Below are 18857 nucleotides of genomic sequence, written 5' to 3' on the forward strand. Positions count from 1 at the left end.
GTCATCCTCATAATGTAGATTTTGCATATAAACTGCAGGAAAATTTTAGAAGCCAGAGGGAAAAATGCTCGTTGACTTAAATTTTAGGAGCAACTGCCTAGGATGTGATTCAAATGATTTTAAAAATTATTCTGAATGATGTTTCATTACTGAAAAGCTATAGATGTTTTGGTTACAGTAGACTAAAACTGCTAGAGCTGCCAATTGCTCGAATATAGTGTTCCCTGTGTGGTCATCCAGAGTGAGATTTTTTGTGATGTCCCTAAATAGCATGAGGCCGACTATGGGAGAGGGGGAGGGGGACATTACCCCTGAAAAACTGACGTGGCCAGTTTCCTTTCTAGGCACTCCACACTCCGAGCTTGTGCTCCATCTATAAGTACCTCAACATCGACAAGACGTAAATACTAATCTTCCTTCCTTATTTTAAAGCTTTGGAATCACTTCCCTCAAACACTCTCTATACTTAAAAAACATTGTTTCGACTAATTCCTTCCAGCACGAATGTCACCTGGATTTTAACTTCGGCACAGTTCTGTCAGTGCCACTATGTCCTTGAATACCCCACTGTACACCTCAAATCCCACTCCCCAACTCGAATCTTTTACCAGGGTATGAAATACAGCGCTATTGTCAACCACAATTAACACCTACAGATGTTACCATGTTCCTGTAGATTTGATACCATCCCCTCCCCCCTCCAAAATCGTTTTTCTGATCATCTTTAATCCTGTGTGGCAACGGCCTTGCCGCAGTGGATACACTGGTTCCCGTGAGATCACCGAAGTTAAGCGCTGTCGGGCGTGGCTGGCACTTGGATGGGTGACCATCCAGCCGCCATGTGCTGTTGCCATTTTTCGGGGTGCACTCAGCCTCGTGATGCCAATTGAGGAGCTACTCGACCGAATAGTAGCGGCTCCCGTCAAAGAAAACCATCATAACGAGCGGGAGAGCGGTGTGCTGACCACACGCCCCTCCTATCCGCATCCTCAACTGAGGATGAGACGGCGGTCGGATGGTCCCGATGGGCCACTTGTGGCCTGAAGACGGAGTGCTTTTAATCCTGTATATCTGCCTCTCATCTACCGCCAATCTTACACTCTTTATATTGATCTCCAAGATTATTTAACTTCTCTCCTTGAATTATAAAACTGGTCCTACTTTCTCAATTACGTTTTGTTAACCGCTATATCGCAAAATTCATATAAATTTCGTTTTTTTTCTATTTTGTATAAATCATTACGTAAACTACCACAGTTGCCACCTTTGTGTTTTATACACAGATCAAAATTACCTGCATCTGAAATTTTTCAAATGCATGCATATATTTTTTACATACGAATTGCAGTGACGATAACTAGATGTAATCTGTACTAAATGCAGTCCACCCCTTCCTGTATGAGAAAGAGGGATGAAATGGCAATAATAAATATAATCTATTGCTATTCTGGAAGAAATGGTTATTGCAGATATACCTGTGCAAGGAAAACAGTTTGTTGTGGTAACCAGTATACTTAATAAAGTGCGCAACATAATTTGCGAGTTTATCCATATATGCGCTGTATCACTTAGAAGCAGATCCTGAACTAGCATTATTCCAGATAATGGTGTGAATTAAGAAATATAAAGTTACCTTCGTTACTTAATAAGTTTCCAAATACAATTTAATCCTCAAAATCAATCTGGACGTATATTATTAGTGCAGAAACATGTCTGTAGCATCGCAAAAGTGAGTGGTGAGTAGAAGTCTCCATTAAACATTTTGATAGAGGCTTTTCGTTTTTTCCTAGATCAGTTCTCGAGAAAATAGTTCGCTCATATGTCCGCGACCGATTTTCACCTCATCTTGACCATCAGAGTCAGCTCTCCGGCTCTAAAGACATCGATGTCGATGAGGCACTAAAATCTAATCACACCCTTTGCGTCAAGAGCATCATAAAAACTTAAATTTCTATATAGCTACTTTATGTTTTAGGTTTAACAGCTAGTATAATATCTGCGAACACAATAAACACTGGCAGTAGCAGCGTCTGTTTTTGTGACACAAGAACTTTATGCATGTATGACGTACAAGAAACTGTGTTACTCTTTACAGAAGCAACCACATTTCTTAGAGCTTTCTTTTGGACAGTTATGAATGTTTGCAATGTTACTGCTCATTCCACGATGTCAACTTATTTTCATCAAGAGAGCGAAATAGACAGAGAGGGAGAAAGAGGAAGGGGTGAGGGAAGAGAGAGCGTAAGAGAGAGAGACAGAGAGAGGGAGAGAGAAGAGACTGTCCTTGTGCAAAGTATGTGTGCTACCGTGGAAAGCCCCATTGTACTCTTCCAGAGTCAAGAAACGATGGCTCGTATTCATTACCATACCTTTAATGCGTATCGAGAGGCTGAGAACTCATTCGATTTACATTTTTTTATATTGTGTACACGTAAGTAAATCGTCATATTTACAGTCACGACTTTTCTTTAATGTTACTTAATTGTATAGTAATAAACTTGGATGTGAATACCAGATACTGTGCACAACCAAGGCGGAGAGCAGTGGTCAGAGACCGAAAACTGAGTATCCACTGATTTTGCAGTTGGCATTGAGAGCATCTGGCGTTTACTCGTCTTTAAAAGTAGAGGGTTTGTAATAATCCTCCTGCTCCTCCTCTTTCAGATGCTTGAACATACAAAAACTCTTCCGTGTCACGGTCCCCGCGCTAAGGCTTTTGTGAAGTACATGACCCGTCTACGTGACATAATTGCACTTCTATGTGCGAAGTAACTATTAATCAGCGGACTCACATCGCCTTATACACTACCACAGTAGTAGTATAGCTTCGAGTAATGGTCTCCAAGCTCGCATTGGCCTGCGACAGAGGGTTCAAAAGTCACAGCATTGACACTGCTGATAATTGCCCTGTAGCAATGCGACTGCACTCAAACATCCCAAGATCTGACCTCTGAACTAGAAAAATACAACGCTAAATCCTCGTTTAATCTCTGACTGGCTCTCTGCAACGCACTCGGTAATCTCAGCAACCCAAACTTTCGGCATAGGAGCTATAAGGTACGAAGGTCAGAAAATCACACCCATATCAAAAACTTCAGCTTTCACGAAAAAAATTTTGTTTCCAATTTCAATATGAGTTATTCCTGCTTGAGTAGCACTTTCCATGTTCGTTTATTTAATCAGCACCTCTTATTGTCATTTGTCGATATAGAGGAACAGCAACAGAAGACCTATTTGTGCTATAGATAAGATCAAGTGAAAAAAAATCTTAGAAAAGATCAAAGTGTCTTAGACATTGACAACAATCAAAGCAATTAAAAGCAGACAAGTAACAGAGCCATTAACTTCATTACCTTCAGAAGATGTACTATAGAGCTACGTATCTAAATGTACCAGCTTGGGTCATGCTGAATCCAGCGGAAGTAAACAAAGAAGCAGGAAATCCATTTTGGAAGATATTTACAATCAGCGAGTTTAATACAGCGCTGGGTTTTGGTGCGGGTACTGCCTCCAGTTCCGAAAACATTCATTACCAAATGTTAAGTCACAGGTGGAGGAAACCGTTCAGTATATTGTGCTGGGTATGGATACATAAGGAACATGCATCTCATCGGCAAACACCACTTACTGTTGCCGTGAAAATTGTAATGAGAGAAATTCTATTGTTAGTTTGAATTTAGGATCTAATGATTTGCTTTTTACTCGGATTTTTGCATGAATAAAATCGTATAGGTCGCTTTATTTGCTTACAACGATTCGACTACTGCCATCAGCAGAGCAGTAATTAAGATCAAAGAATCGCATTTGAGACGAAAGCCAACCATTCTGCATGCCACGGCTTAGTTGTTCACGACATCTGGGGTTCGTATCCAAGTTTATTACTAGACTGTTAGGTAACATAAAAGAAACGTCGTGTATGAAATGCCTCAGTGTCTAAATAATGTCGGGACTGACTTGGAGTCAGCTGGCATCTTTCCTGGCTGCAGGGGACAAGTCACAAGTCCTCTAGACCACAAACTATTGTTTTATCGAGTTACTGGTTCCGGATCTCGGAAGTTAGTGATTCACATTTCATCGACAAAGCAATTATTCCAACACAGATCGGTTGCGAGACTTCGCAAGTGTTCCTGGGTCCGGGCTTGGAAACATGATTAAGTTGCTTGTTATTGGAGAAATTTGCGCCTTAGTTCGTAGTGATTATTAGGAGCTTTTAGTTTGCTCTAGAAGATATTGCCTGCACTTTTTTCTATGAAACTCTGAAGTACTTTTTGTGGTTCGCAATTTACTGACGTTTAACTATTATCTTGTTTTACCTTTGTGCATATTTCTGAGTAAGATCTTCTACCCTTTTGAATGCAACAGATTCCTACGGGGCATTTGTCATTGGCAATGGATTAATGATAATTCTAAAGCAGTCTCCAGCCAAAAAACTGAAATAATTCCATTCTACACGTATTACTGAACTAATTGACCTGCTAGAGTTCACACCATCACACAACTATTGCAAATTCAACAATAAAATCAACAAGCAAACAGATGGCCTGACAACGGGATCAGACCTGTCTGGTTTGCTAGCTGAAACATTGAAAAACAATTTAGAAGACAGGATTCTGAATTCCGACCACCACACACCCAGGTAAATTAATTAATAATTCAGATATGCACGTGATTCCACAATTTTAATCAGATTTTAATTGTGGAAATTAGATTTTTCAATCAGTAAATCCTAAACTATCGTGCACAAAAGTTAGTCGCAGTTTATTCTGATATTCCTATGATACCATCATTTTTCACATCCCGCTCAAACAGTACCTATTGTACACTTTATGGACGTTTTCATCTGTAGCTTCAGTTCTGGAAAGTCCTTCACGTGGATCACTTAAAAAAGAATATGGCCACGTTAGAATTCAGCTGCTTATTTTCTAACCGTCGAAAATGGAGGATCAGGCTTCGGGTAAACCAGTAACAGTGTTGGACACCTTTTTGTACCGATAAAACATCCAACACAAAGCCTGCTATAACCGCATTGTATTCGAGTTTATCCGCTTGAACGGAATACATACTATTCATGGCTACTTCAAAAATGTAACCTCAGATCAAGCTAATTCTTAATCTTCGTTATCGCACAACATATAGCAAGATAAATCAATCAATTTTTTTATGATAGCAAAGAGATATTCGTTCTGTTTTGAGAAGTTTCACCTTTCCCTCGTACACCAGACATTTGATGCAGAGAATTAGTAATAAAGCCATGAGGAGTGGTGTTGGTCACCAGGTGTGCAGAAGAGATGCGACGTAACTGGCAGCGACTGTTTAATGCAGGTCAAGGAGGTGACCTTGAGGAAGTGATGGGACACAGACGAGATGAGACCTCGCCTGCATAAAAAATCCGCGTTGAGGGTCAAAGTAATGCGTCCTGCAGGCTGCACCGAGGTAGTTCCATTGGTGTCAAGTAGCGGTCACCACTGACAAACGATGCTCTCGTCACTCAGATCGCAATGCAGTCGCTGTATCTCGCTATGCATCTCAGACGCCCGCCTCTTCACCGCTTATACATTCCCCGAGATAGTCATCTGGCGTTACAGACTTCCGGCAGTTGATCGTACTATTCATCTTGTTGACAATTTTGACTGTAGGAGCTCTTATTATTAAATATCTTTATAGTATTTCTTCACGCATAATGCAACTGCATTGCCTAATCTAAACAACATACCATTCCAACAAACAGAAATTGGTGCACAATCGATAAAAACGAGGCGTATGAAACACATTTACTTGACATTTACGCCTGTGGATATCTCTCCCTGTAAATTTAGTACGCGACTGGAAACGATTAGTTAGCGATGGTATGACATTCCATCGGTTGATCGTTTCCTGCTATTTCAAGCGAGGGCAGGGAGGTTATTCAATATTTCTAGCTAAAATGCAATTTTAATTGCCGTACAGCGTCACTGATGTGGAAATCCCCTGGGAGATTAGCAGCCTATTTTGGAGAGGTGTTATTTACTCGCACCCATTGGACACCAACTCTTTGTAAAGAGTGGGCTTTGTTTCTGAAGAGTACATTTCTCGTACAGGTTTGGGATGTAACCCGGAATATTAACCCTTCGTTCGCTGGCCAGAAACTTTCTGCAAGTCACTGCCATGCCCTTGCCGACGAAATTTTTGTGATAAATTCCGTTTATCAATATCAAGAATCGAACCACGTACCTGCGATTGTATAGCCATGTATGCGTTTCACGACCTCGGCCAACGAGACAGGTTCTACTGCTAGTAACGTCGATCGATTCTAGACCTGAAAATGCTACACATTAGCTAGCTAATACTCGGAAAATGTGAGCTGATATAAGCACTCTTTTAGTGGGGAGACTAGCTTTAAAATCTTAGCTTGCCACGTAGAAATGAAAAACGGATTCGTTTCGAAACTGCGCGTAGATTAACACTAAGGCAGATAATTTTTTCCCATTTTTTGTGTTCTATAAACGTTTAGATAACTCTTGATCCTTTTTGATATCCAAAACACAAACAAAACCTAAAAGCACGCGTAACAGAATCTATATACAGACAATATCTTCATAGGAAATAATATCACAATGAAATTTACTGATATGGCATAGGCAACTACATTCCTGGTCACTCACTAAATCAGGACGCTGAGCAATACTTTCCTCTGCCACACGATTCTCCTGTATCGCTTCAGGGCGTCTTACCAGGTAGAACTATCATTTGTAAAGATCACAAGCTTGCCGTACAAAAAACCAGTCCTCTTCTTTCTAATAGTGCGTGAAACCTTCAAAAGTGTTGTGTATATTATACAAGAAGTACGAGGCATCAGTGTCCTGTCATTACTATTAACAATCGTGCTGCTTTGCCAGTTTACCTTCCTGACATACTTACGGACAAGTACGTTGAGGCACGTACTTTAAGAAATGTTAACGTGTTTATAATACTGTGATTTTCGTTGACCACGACGTCTGTTTGGTTTCATCGAGAGTGACGATCTCCGCTTCAGCCTGATGGAAGCGGCAGTTGTACATTGGTTGAAAATCAAGTAGGTTCAAAACTGGTTCAAATGGCTCTGAGCACTATGGGACTTAACATCTATGGTCATCAGTCCCCTAGAACTTAGAACTACTTAAACCTAACTAAGCTAAGGACATCACACAACACCCAGTCATCACGAGGCAGAGAAAATCCCTGACCCCGCCGGGAAGGATCAAGTAGGCAAGAAGACAAAGGCTAGAAGAAATCCTTGGCTAACATATGAGATATTCTATATAAATAACGAAAGAAGAAAATATAAACATACAGAAAATGAAGTAGGCAAAAGGGAACACAGACGTAGTGTAAAAGAAGAGACGGACACACAGCGCAAAGTGGCTAAGCAGGAAAGGCTAGAGGACAAAGGCAAGGCTGTAGAATCATGCAATAATTAGAGGAATGATAGATGCCGCTTAATGAAGATTAAAGAGCATTTTGGAGAAAACTGAAGCTATTGCGTAAATATCAAAAGCTGTGATGGAAAATCAGTACTAAGTAAAGTAGGGAAAGCTGAGAGGCTGGGGGAACAGTTAGAGGGATTATACAAGAGAAATTAACTTTAAGGTAATATTATAGGAAGGGAAGAGGAAGTAAATGAAGATGAGTTTGTCAGATATTATACTGCAACACGTATTTGACTATGCACTGGAAGACTTAGATCGAAACAAAGCCTGTGGAGTAAACGAAATCACAGATTTATTGAGATCCTTGGGAAGGCCAGCTGTGACAAAACTATTCCACTTGGTGTGCAAGATGTACGATAGAGGCGAAATACGCTCACACTTCAAGAATGCAACAATTCAATTTCTAAAGAAGGCAGATGCTGACAGGTGCGAAAATTACCGAACCATCAGTTTAATAAGTGATGGCTTCACTATATTGGCACGAATTATTTATAGAAGAACGGAAAAACTGTTAGAATGCGAACTTGGGGAAATCAGTTTGAGTTCCAGTGAAATGTAGAAAATCGCGAGGCAATACCAACCCCACGACTTCTCTTAGAAGATCGGTTACATAAAGGCAAACTACATTTATAGCAATTGTAAACCTATGGTAAGCTTTTGACAATATTGACTGGAATACACACTTCAAAATTGTGAAGGTAACAGGTATGAAATGTAGAAAGCGAAATGTTATTTACGACTTGTTCAGAAAGCGAACTGCAAGTATAAGAGTAAGGAGGTAAAAGAGAAGTCGTAATCGAGAAGTGAGTGAGACAGGGTCGTAGCTAATCCACAATGCTATTTAATCTGCTCATTGAACAAACAATGAAAGAAACCAAGGAGAAATTTGGACAGGGAATTAAAGTTAAAAGAGAAGCAATAAAAACTTTGAGGTTTGACAGTCAGAAGCAGAAAAGGACTTGGAAGAGCAGTTGAACAGAATGGATAGTCTGGAAAAGAGATTACATGGTGAACATCAACAAAAGTAAAACGAGGGTAAAGGAATGAAGTAGAATTAAATTAGGTGATGCTGAGGGAGTTAGATTAATAAACGAGACTCTAAAAGTAGTAGATGAGTTTTGCTAATCGGGTAGCACAAAACTGATGATGGCCGAAGTAGAGACGATATAAAATGTAGACTCCCTGTAGGACGAAAAACATTTCTGAAAAAGAGAAACTGGTTAATGTTGAAGATAAATTAAGTGTCAGGAAGTCTTTTCTCTGGAGTGTAACTTTGTATGGCAGTGAAACGTGAACGATAGGCTATCCAAACAAGAGGTAGACAGAATCTTTTGGAATGAGGGGCTACAGAAGAATGCTGAAGATTAGAAGAGTAGATCGCATAACTAATGACGAGATACCAAATCTAATTGGAGAAACAAGAAATTTATGGCACAGCTTGACTAAAAGATGGGATACTTTGATAGGACACGTACTGAGACATCAAGGAATCTCAGCTTCGTACTGGTAGAAAGTGTGAGAGGTAAAAATTGTTGAGGGACACCAAGCAGACAGTAAGCAGATCCAAATGGACGTAGGTAGCAGTAGTTGTTCGGAGGTATAGAGACTTGTACAAGATAGTGTAGCGTGGATAGAGACATAAAACCAGTCATCGGACTAAGCACCACAATAAAAATATAACGCGGCTTGCAATTAAAATCTCAACACCATGAAGACAGCATACAACAAACGTCAGATTGGCATGAAATGTACCATATAAATTGATACACAAATTGTAAATATTTCAGGGCATCCCCAAAAAAGTGATAGAATTGATGCCATTTACATCCTGTACGTAAAGAAAGATGTTGCAGCGGATCGGTCGTTCGGAAACTCGATGTTGGTTGTTTGGGGAGATATCGTGTTATGCCTCATGTAACGAGGAGAAACGTCTTCCACGACGCGTCGGATTTCGATAGAGGCAGGGTCGTGGCCTAGCGTGACTGCAGTTAGTGGTGTTGAGACCGCTGCTCAAGTTGGTCGGCGTCCACGACCAATGTGCAAATACGGAATCAAGGGATTCAAGAAGATCATTCTCAAAGCCATCGATGACCTCAGCAACCATCGAGACGAAAGACGTATGGTTTGCTGCGGAGGATCGCATTTCCACGTCACACACATTCAGTCAGGGAATGGACTTGTCTGCAGAAAGACAAGTATCGACGTGGACACGGCCAAGACGTCTGAAGCGCCGCGGAATATAACCACTGCGACTATTATATGTGAATCCCTTAACAACGCAGTAGAAAGACATGTGCTGACAGTGTTGTGTCCAACGCCGACAGTGGATTCAGGAGTGACATAAGTTGTCATTTCAGACAAGTCTCAGCGTACCGCAGTACAACGGACGTATCCGTGTGTGGAGGCAAGAAGGAGAAGGAATGTTGGCTGACTGCATTAGTCATATGGGCCCAGTATCTTGCGCAATGATACAGGGGGCCATCGGCTACAGAATACGATAACCTTTGGTTTGCACAGCCGATAGATTGTAAAGCAGGCGTGACGTTTCTGACTTGTTAAGACAGGTGGTTGTGTCCTGCCTTAGAGGTCTCTGTGATGCTATCTTTCAACAATTCAGCGCAAGACCAAATGTTTCCCGTCTCTCTTTATCAGCATCGAATCAAGGGCATTTCTACTGTTGGCCTGGCTAGACCATTATTCGGCTTTCTTAGCCACCAGAAACATCTGGTCAGTGGTTCCTAAGAGACACACGCCACCACTCGCCAGCCATTGCGATTAATGCTCTGGCATACACAGGTTGGAGCAAAATAGGTGTTACGAAACTTTTGTTTATTACGACGTAATAAGAGGTGATATGTTCTTGAAATGACACATTTTTAGAGGCTTTACTGGTCTCAAACAAATATTATTTTAAGTATATCGGCGAGTGAACATGTGTTCCAAGGCCGGGAATCGAGCCTGGACCTCCGCTTACTACACAAGTGCATTAACCACTAAGCCACCTTGGCGCAGAGGCTGACACAACTACACGGACTAGCCTGGCATACTTACCTCCTTGATCCAAATTCTCGCTGCCGCCCCAGTCTACTGTATATTCCCCCTTGCACACGAGTAGCATTGTCGAGGCTTTTCATGTTCTGAAATAACACCTGAGCATCAAAAGTAAATGGTAGATCCCTCCTGAAACCCAGCAGTTTCAAAGACTTTACTGGTCTCATGGAGATATGATTTTATGTATACAGACTGAACCGGCAAGTGAAAATCTGCACCAAGGCCGGGATTGTCACTCGCTGCCTCAGTCTATATGAAAGGGGGCCGTCCGATTTTGCATGTCGATTTTTAAGACATTTTAGCCGTAATTGCGAATGAAGTTGAGAATCTGATAAAGATACTCAACTTCTGTAGTATTTGTATAGCCATATCCTCTGTGTGTCTGTGTTTTGAGACCAAAGATGTTAGAGAAAGTTAGAGAATAGCAATGCATAGTGTGTGTTCGTCAATCTGGCAATGTACTAGGTTTCAACGGGGTGGAAGCTGGTCTGCCGTGTAGTGGAGGCTGCATTATATAAGATGTATTTTGTTATAATGTGTTTTGAGGAAAGACAACGAGATATATCAATAGAAAAATGTCAAAAGAGGAAATTGTAAGATAATTTAGTTTTTTATATATATCTGTAACTGTATAATTTCTTATTGTTTGAACATTTCGTATGGGTGAAGTCCACTGCAGAAATATTATAACACATCATACGGTCTTTGTCTCATAATAAAAACAAGAGACAAGGAAATTAATTGTACACAGAAAAATTATTAAGTAATTGTACACAGGAAAATTATTAAGAAATATTTTGCTAACTTGTCTAGTTGTAAGAACTTTATGAAAGCGTGTGGTGTTGTTATGACTTAATGAAGTATAGTTATACTTGGAGTCTTCTTTTCTCATTTATCAGTCGTTATGATTAGTTCCTTATTTTCATTTTCTCTCATGCCTGTGTTTGCTTACTCGCAGTGCACATCGCGAGGTTTTTTAATGGGAAGCATTTTGTGCGTTCTTGCATTGCACAGCGCAAGTACACCAAACGAAATTTGGTTTTGAACAGTCAGATCAATATTCCTAACAGCGACAAGTTGCACAGCGTCGAGCATTCCATGTGCACAAGTATGGCAATAAATTTGGTTACCATCAAGGTTCATGTCCTACCATCAAGGTTCATGTCCATTGTAGGTCCATTGTGAAAATATCATATCAGTTCAGAGACTTAATACCAGTAGAAGATCTCAGTAAAGCACTATCTTGTGAATTTTCAAGCAATTTTATCAGAAAGTCATATACATTAATCCTTATGTTCATTTGCTGTGTAGTTACAGTACAGTAATTGTTTGCAAGACCAAAGATAAAGATTATCTATATTCAGGAAAACATTTTTATCTGATTCATTTGTTTTGCAGTCAGATAGCACATGTAAATTTCATCGAAAACGCAGATGAATTGTCTGATACACAGGCTAGCCTGGATTTTGTATTTTGTTGCATGGGCTTCACATATCTCTGTTCAAAATTTAAGACAGTTCTGTTGCTCTGCACTGACATTTACGTGTTTCGATGTCAAAGTAAGTTTTATATATTTATCAGATACCAGCCAGACACTTACAAACATGAGTTTAAATAAACACAGACATGTTTCACCTGGCGACCCTGCCAGGGTGCGTAATTATCTGATAGTTTGATGATTTTTGCAATAAAATAAAGAGTTTTCTGCAATGACAAATTATGATTTAAATTATATGCTTGGATGTAGAATTTACTTTCAAGATTTGTGGTGCAGCAATTGAAGTAATTATACATTGTATGCCATTACAGCAATGCATTTTGTTTTGCATATTTGTTATTGGCCAACAATACAGACATATTTCCCGCAGAATAGTTAAAGTTCGCTTGCACAGGAATAGAGTTTTGTGTGTTTTCTGCAATTCCGATTACTGTTTTGTGAAAAGTGTTTTACAGTGTGTGGCAAAAGTGAGATTCTTTCATTTTATTCATTTGCAATGTTATATTGTGCTTAGAATTAGTGATTTTTGCCACTGATCTTTGCTATTACTAATGATATACTCCCAGTTAAAAGTATTCTTGTTTACTGAATCTTGAAATGTTATAGGTTCCACAGACAGTAATTTTTATGGTATATACTACATTTTGTCATTTACTAAATTGTAGGTATTTCATTGAACTGCGACATTATAAGAAGCTTGGATTCATGTTTAGTCAGTGAACTCCATCAGTGCTAATTTAAATATTTTTCTGTATTCATCAATATTTATAGGAAGTGATTTTTTGTAGTTATCTTTGTCGTATTGCTCTTCCGCTTGTGAGAGTTTTCCTTTTTGTTTGCTGTGTTACTATAATTGCATTAAAGTGTCAAAGGCTATCAGAGCTAGGTCAAATGCCAAGGCTGCAGCTGATGTAACTTTTGGTAATTCTGTAAACAGAGAAAGGACAACTAAGCAGGGATCCTCTCAGAATACTGATGTTACACAGTCTGTTCCATTTTCCGATTCGGAAGAATATCTTTCTCTTCAACATTTTAAACAGGGAAAATTACCATTAACCAACAGCACAAGTCATATGAAAGGAAACTTGATTACCGTTTATCGTGTGTTGAACGGAAAACTAGCCACGGGCATGATGATGCCAACAGTCTTACTTTGCATTTTAATACGTCTAACGATATTTCTTATTCGTAGTTTGTGGATGAGCTGAGACGCGAACGCAGCGCGTTACGCAGACAACACAGTGCGCATACCTCACATAGCGGGAAAAATAATTTGCCCTCTCACCACAATGATTCATTCGATTAGGAACATTTTCTTACAGTTCGAAAGTTAAAAATTTGTCGTATTTCTCCTAATAACATCCACCCCGGAGAGTGGCTACAACAGTTCCAATAATATCTCCCATCTTCATGGCTAATTGGTCATAAACTTGAATATACGTGTGGCTATTTAGAATCTGAATGAATCACAAAAATGAAAGCAATCGTATAAGAATGCCAAAAGGAAGGTAAATTATATCACACATTCTCGTCTGCACACTGATCTGAAGCAACACAAGAAAGAGTAAACAATAATATCGTTACTCTAAAGAATTTTGAGTATCAGACTTTTCCAGCCCAGCAGACTGTTTTCAGCACATGATACGCAAGAATCGCTTCCTATCGAATGCGTGCAGTCCCTCTGAATTAATAATAATTTGTTTAACTAAACTACTGACGTGTTTGCGACACATTATTTTGGCAGGACGCTCTAAAGACGATACTAAGTCTTTTCGAAACACACTGCAAGAACTTGAAGTTGACGGTGAGGAATTTTACTCGCGAAATAAACACAAAGCCAAGAACAGACAAAATTTCCAATCACAACGAAACATATCTGATGAAGGATATTCTGCAAATCGTAACAACAGTTATGAGCAGCAGGGTCAATCTTCTAATAGCCGTGAACACAATTATTCATACAATTTGAATCCGAGAGAACAGCCTGACAATCACGGCAATTTAAGAGGTAGGAACAGAGGTCGTGGTTTTAGGAACCAAACAAGTTACGGTAATAATGGTGATTTCAATAGAAGTCAGCATAATGAAAGAAATAACAGTAATCGGCGTGAAAGACGAAACCTTAAATCGAGAAACTGAGAACACTGATTTCAGATCATATGAGTATCATTACAACCAAACGAGAGACAGTTCGCTTGATCGTAACAGTTACTACGAAGGAAATGATCAGGAGAGCCGCAATCGTCGAAATGTTAGTCCGAACTAGGTGCTGAAGTAGTTGAGATTAGACTACCTAATCCTTGTGATAATGTTAGACGTGACGGGCCATCATAGGGATGACTGATGGCACACGCGGCAAATGACTCGTTTGTCGATACAGATAATTCCTCCGTTCAGACCATAGAAATCACACATTGTGAACAAAATGAACAGTATGAACCCATTTCTAATCAAAATGAGGATCAGATGTTAGCTGAAACCGACCATAATCCTGTCAATGTAGAGGCTGTAGAGGACTAAGCACTAAACGTAAGGGAAATCAATGTTTTAGAGTGGGTAACTAATTACATGCCATTGTCAGATGATGACAGCGAATGTGAAAGAGATGTTCATTCACAAGCAGTAGGGATCATAACTAATGAGATGTTAATGGATTTTGTTACACTTTCTTAGGAAAAACGTTTTGAGACATGAATTCAGAGGACAGACGAATAGCCGGCCGGTGTGGCCGAGCGGTTCTAGGCGCTTCAGTCTGGAACCGCGCCACCGCTGCAGTCGCAGGTTCGAATCCTGCCTCGGGCATGGATGTTTGTGATGTCCTTAGGTAAGTTCGGTTTAAGTAGCTCTAAGTTCTAGGGGACTAATGACCTCAGATGTTAAGTCCCATAGTGCTCAGAGCCATTTGAGAGACGAATAAATTTTGTCCAGTTTGACGATATTAGAGATACCTTTTTGGAAGAGAAGAGAGACAATCAGAACATCTTAATCCATCCTGTAGTGTCTGTTTCTGTTGGAAAGGTTTATTTATCAGCGATATTAGACTAGGGTAGTCTTATTTCAGTTATCAGTGAGGCATCTTCCAGTAAACGTCAGGAAGTGACTGTCTGTCCAACATTTTCATTGCAACGAAGCAAAATTAAGTGTGTAATTACTGGAAAAACTGTAGAGGTGATGAAACAGACATGTTTACATTTCATTTGTCAAGGTCATCATTTCTCTGCCAACTTCTTAATCATGCCCCTTATTATCACACAAATGATATTAGGTGTTGATTTCTAGACTGAATTCAAGGCTATTCTAACTTTTAATGATGCTAAGGTGAAAGCTACTGTCCGTGGCAAGTTAGTTTGTTTACAATTTGAGGACGCGATTTCAAAGAAGGAAGCAGACGTCAACTGTTTAAAATTTATATCTTCGTGAAAATTACAACCTTCCACGGAACCTGTCGGTCGTAAATCAAGGACTTTTCAGGAGGTGAAACAGTCTTTTGATATCTCTGAAATTGTACATGATAAAGTAGAAATTGTAGCAGTTGCTTCTGCAGTACACAGGCAAGAGTAATTTTATATCTTACAGTCACATTCTGAAGTCTTCGTCAACAAACCTCACACCACACGAAATGTTCTGTATGAATTTAAAGGCAAGGAATATAAGAAGTTTTTCCGCCATATGTTATTCCATACGCATACAGGGAAAGAGGAAAGAATGAAATTTAATGTAGGTAGAAGATCCATCTCTCTATGATGGGTACATCAGCGGGCAAGTAATCCCCCCTCGAGCTGGGTATTACTATTCCTTCTTTTAATTCACGTTGCACTTGACTACTTCTACTGTTCTATTTAAGCAATGAGAGTAAATAACTCTCTCCTACTATCCTAGTGTAAGTATGGTGGACCTTCCACCACAAGAAATTATTTTACTAACTTGTGATAAATGAAATTTGCTACGAATTTTTAATAATTTGTGATTCATCTTTCAGAAGTCTACTGTAGTGATGGCTTTTTGAGATATTTGAGAATAACTTTGTGAAGCTAACAATCCTCAGCTTTAGGCTACTGATAATACAGAAATATTACTTGCAAATTACAGCCGAATGTTTATACTGTGAGAAACTCAACACAGTGTAAAGAGTGATTGACGATGGGTAAAGTATGACATTTATGTAAAAAAAAAATTACTGAGACCAGAAAGTAAGAAATGATGTGCTTATGATGTGTTTGTATGATGAAATATGTTGACATTATGCAATAATGTAAATGCTACTTTTTTTGAGCAGTAATCAAGGAATAACATTTATGAATTATGACGTGTATCTAGGTGAAGATATGTTTTTAAGAATAAGTATTTTAGGAAGCCAATGAGGAGTATAAGATGATGTATGTGGATGTTTTTATGGATTATCTTTTCAGGTAGCCAACGAGGGGTAAAGGAAGATTTTTGTCTCAGTAGTGATGTTGTACGTGGTTAATATTATCTTTACAGGAACCCTGTGTGGCAGTGGAAACAAGAACCAAAACCCACTTAAAATGAACATTTTCTTTCAGAGTTGTCCTCTGTATGTGTGTCTTTATGAGAAATTCATTCAGCAGATAGTAGAGCTACTCTGTGGTTGGCATCTTAACTCTGAATTTTCAGGAACTTGAAACTTGGACATTAATATGATTCTACTGTGGTGTGCATACACGGACTCGGAGATATTGTTATCGCGAGTGGTAGCGAGTGAACAGCTGTTGAGAGTAGTCGGACGCAGCCTGCAGTGGAGAGAAACTCTCCAACAGATGATGTCACTGCCTGCCGTGACCGTGCTAGAACGCTGGAGGAGACTTTGGTTTTAAATGAGGGATTTTGGTAAATTGGGCTTTTGCTGCGCGTAGTTGCTGCTGCTTGTGCACTGGAGGGACTTTGTCTGATCTGTGTATGCATAAAGCATAAATTGAGAATAGTATTCCTATCTTTGTTGTGACCAGATATGTGATTATTTATTATAGACATTGTGGGATAATTAAAATTGTTGCTAATCAAACTGTCAAAAAAAACAAAGGTCCAAGTAAAGTTTGGCAGTGCTTAAATGGTCAAATTTCAGAATATAGTAAATTAAAGACTTTTTTTTTTTTTTTTTTTTTTTTACTTCGCTCCAGGCTTGTTGACCAAATCCCTCCTGATCATTCAGTTTATATAAATGGCAGAAGTCATAACAGTAGTTGTGACAATGCATTGCCCTCTGCATGGATTGCAGTTTTTCTTTTGAATTATTTTAGCATGTTGCTGGATGCGGATCATTCACGCAGCAGCCAGATGAGGTAAGTTGTCTGTTGCGTGCAGAGCATTACTGTACTAATTGTTAGGAGATTTTAGAGAATATTTTTATAATCGCAGTCACGTACAAGAGAGTTTGATTTTTTATGATATTATTTATGCTTGTTTCTTTTCTGTTCTCAGTCAGGATACTAATATTATCAGTGGTAAAGCTTTAGACATTTTTCTATACCTTTCACCAGAACAATAATAACTACAAAATACGGAAGTAAATAAATTTCATCTGGTGACCATACCAGGATTTAATTTTGTTGGATGATTTCACAGTTAGAAATGATTTGTCTTGCTACCACATATGCACAATTTAATGCTATATTAGTTGTTCAATAGTTGCTGCATAGGATTGTTGTTGTTGCGTGCTGCTACGAATTAGTTCATTTTTTTATTTCAACAATATTCTGGTTCAGAATTTGTTTATTAATTTTGTAACTGTAAAGTTAACAGTTTTGTGTCGAGATATTGGTTTTGCATTTTTGTGTCGTTTTCTTCAGTACTACGACAACTATGAAAACTAGGTTTGTTAATAAATAACTCATCTGCTACCAGTAACGACTTTCTTTATTTTATTTTTCGCACGACGCGTTTTGGGAAATGATTCCCATTTTCAAACTTGTATATTATTTTCCTTGATTGCATTGTACAGCTTATCAATTTCCTATTATGTGCATAACTCGTGTAATGTTATGTTTATATTTATGTTTTTTACCACTTCTGCAAAACATCTGACGCCAGTTTTTGTGGTGTCACCGCCAGAAACCACACTTGCTAGGTGGTAGCCTTTAAATTGGCCGCGGTCCGTTAGTATACGTCGGACCCGCGTGTCGCCACTATCAGTGATTGCAGACCGAGCGCCGCCACACGGCAGGTCTAGAGAGACTTCCTAGCACTCGCCCCAGTTGTACAACCGACTTTGCTAGCGATGGTTCACTGACAAAATACGCTCTCATTTGCCGAGACGATAGTTAGCATAGCCTTCAGCTACGTCAGTTGCTACGACCTAGCAAGGCGCCATTATCAGTTGCTATTGATATTGTAAATAATGTACAGACAAGAGCTACGTTCAACATTAATGGATTAAAGTTAAGTATTCCACCATCTGCGTCCATTTTTCTAAGTTCTAATTTCCTTGTCCTGTTCCAGATCTCACGCCAGCCTGCGTGAGCTTAAACGCGTGCCTTTCGGCTTCCTCTAAATTTAGTGGGTTGGTCTCCTGCCAATCCACAACAGTTTTCTCAGTTTTGTTATGTAAGAATGTTGCGTTTTGGTCTTTGTCAACATATTAGGAAAGAGGCACCCCGCAAAATTCTTAATAGTGAGGGTGGGGTTATGAAAGTTGGACGCTGATATTTATTTGGAAAACTGCATCTGATTCTACTGTGGTGCGCATACACAATCTGTGAGGCTGAGTTATTACTATCGCGAGTAGTAGCGAGCGAACAGTTGTCGATAGTAGTCTGACGCAGCCTGCGGTAGAGAAAAGCCACACCACAGTCGAGGTCGCAGCCTACCGGGACCAAATATTATCGTCTCAAATATCTCCGAAAGTC

At 39.4% G+C, this 18857-nt stretch overlaps 1 pseudogene; it reads left to right on the forward strand.

Moving 5' to 3' along the window:
- Nucleotides 1–736: 736 nt before the first annotated feature.
- LOC124791088 lies at nucleotides 737–853 on the forward strand (annotated as a pseudogene).
- Nucleotides 854–18857: the final 18004 nt, after the last annotated feature.

The sequence above is a fragment of the Schistocerca piceifrons genome, chromosome 3 (assembly GCF_021461385.2).
Source record: "Schistocerca piceifrons isolate TAMUIC-IGC-003096 chromosome 3, iqSchPice1.1, whole genome shotgun sequence".
Taxonomy (NCBI): domain Eukaryota; kingdom Metazoa; phylum Arthropoda; class Insecta; order Orthoptera; family Acrididae; genus Schistocerca; species Schistocerca piceifrons.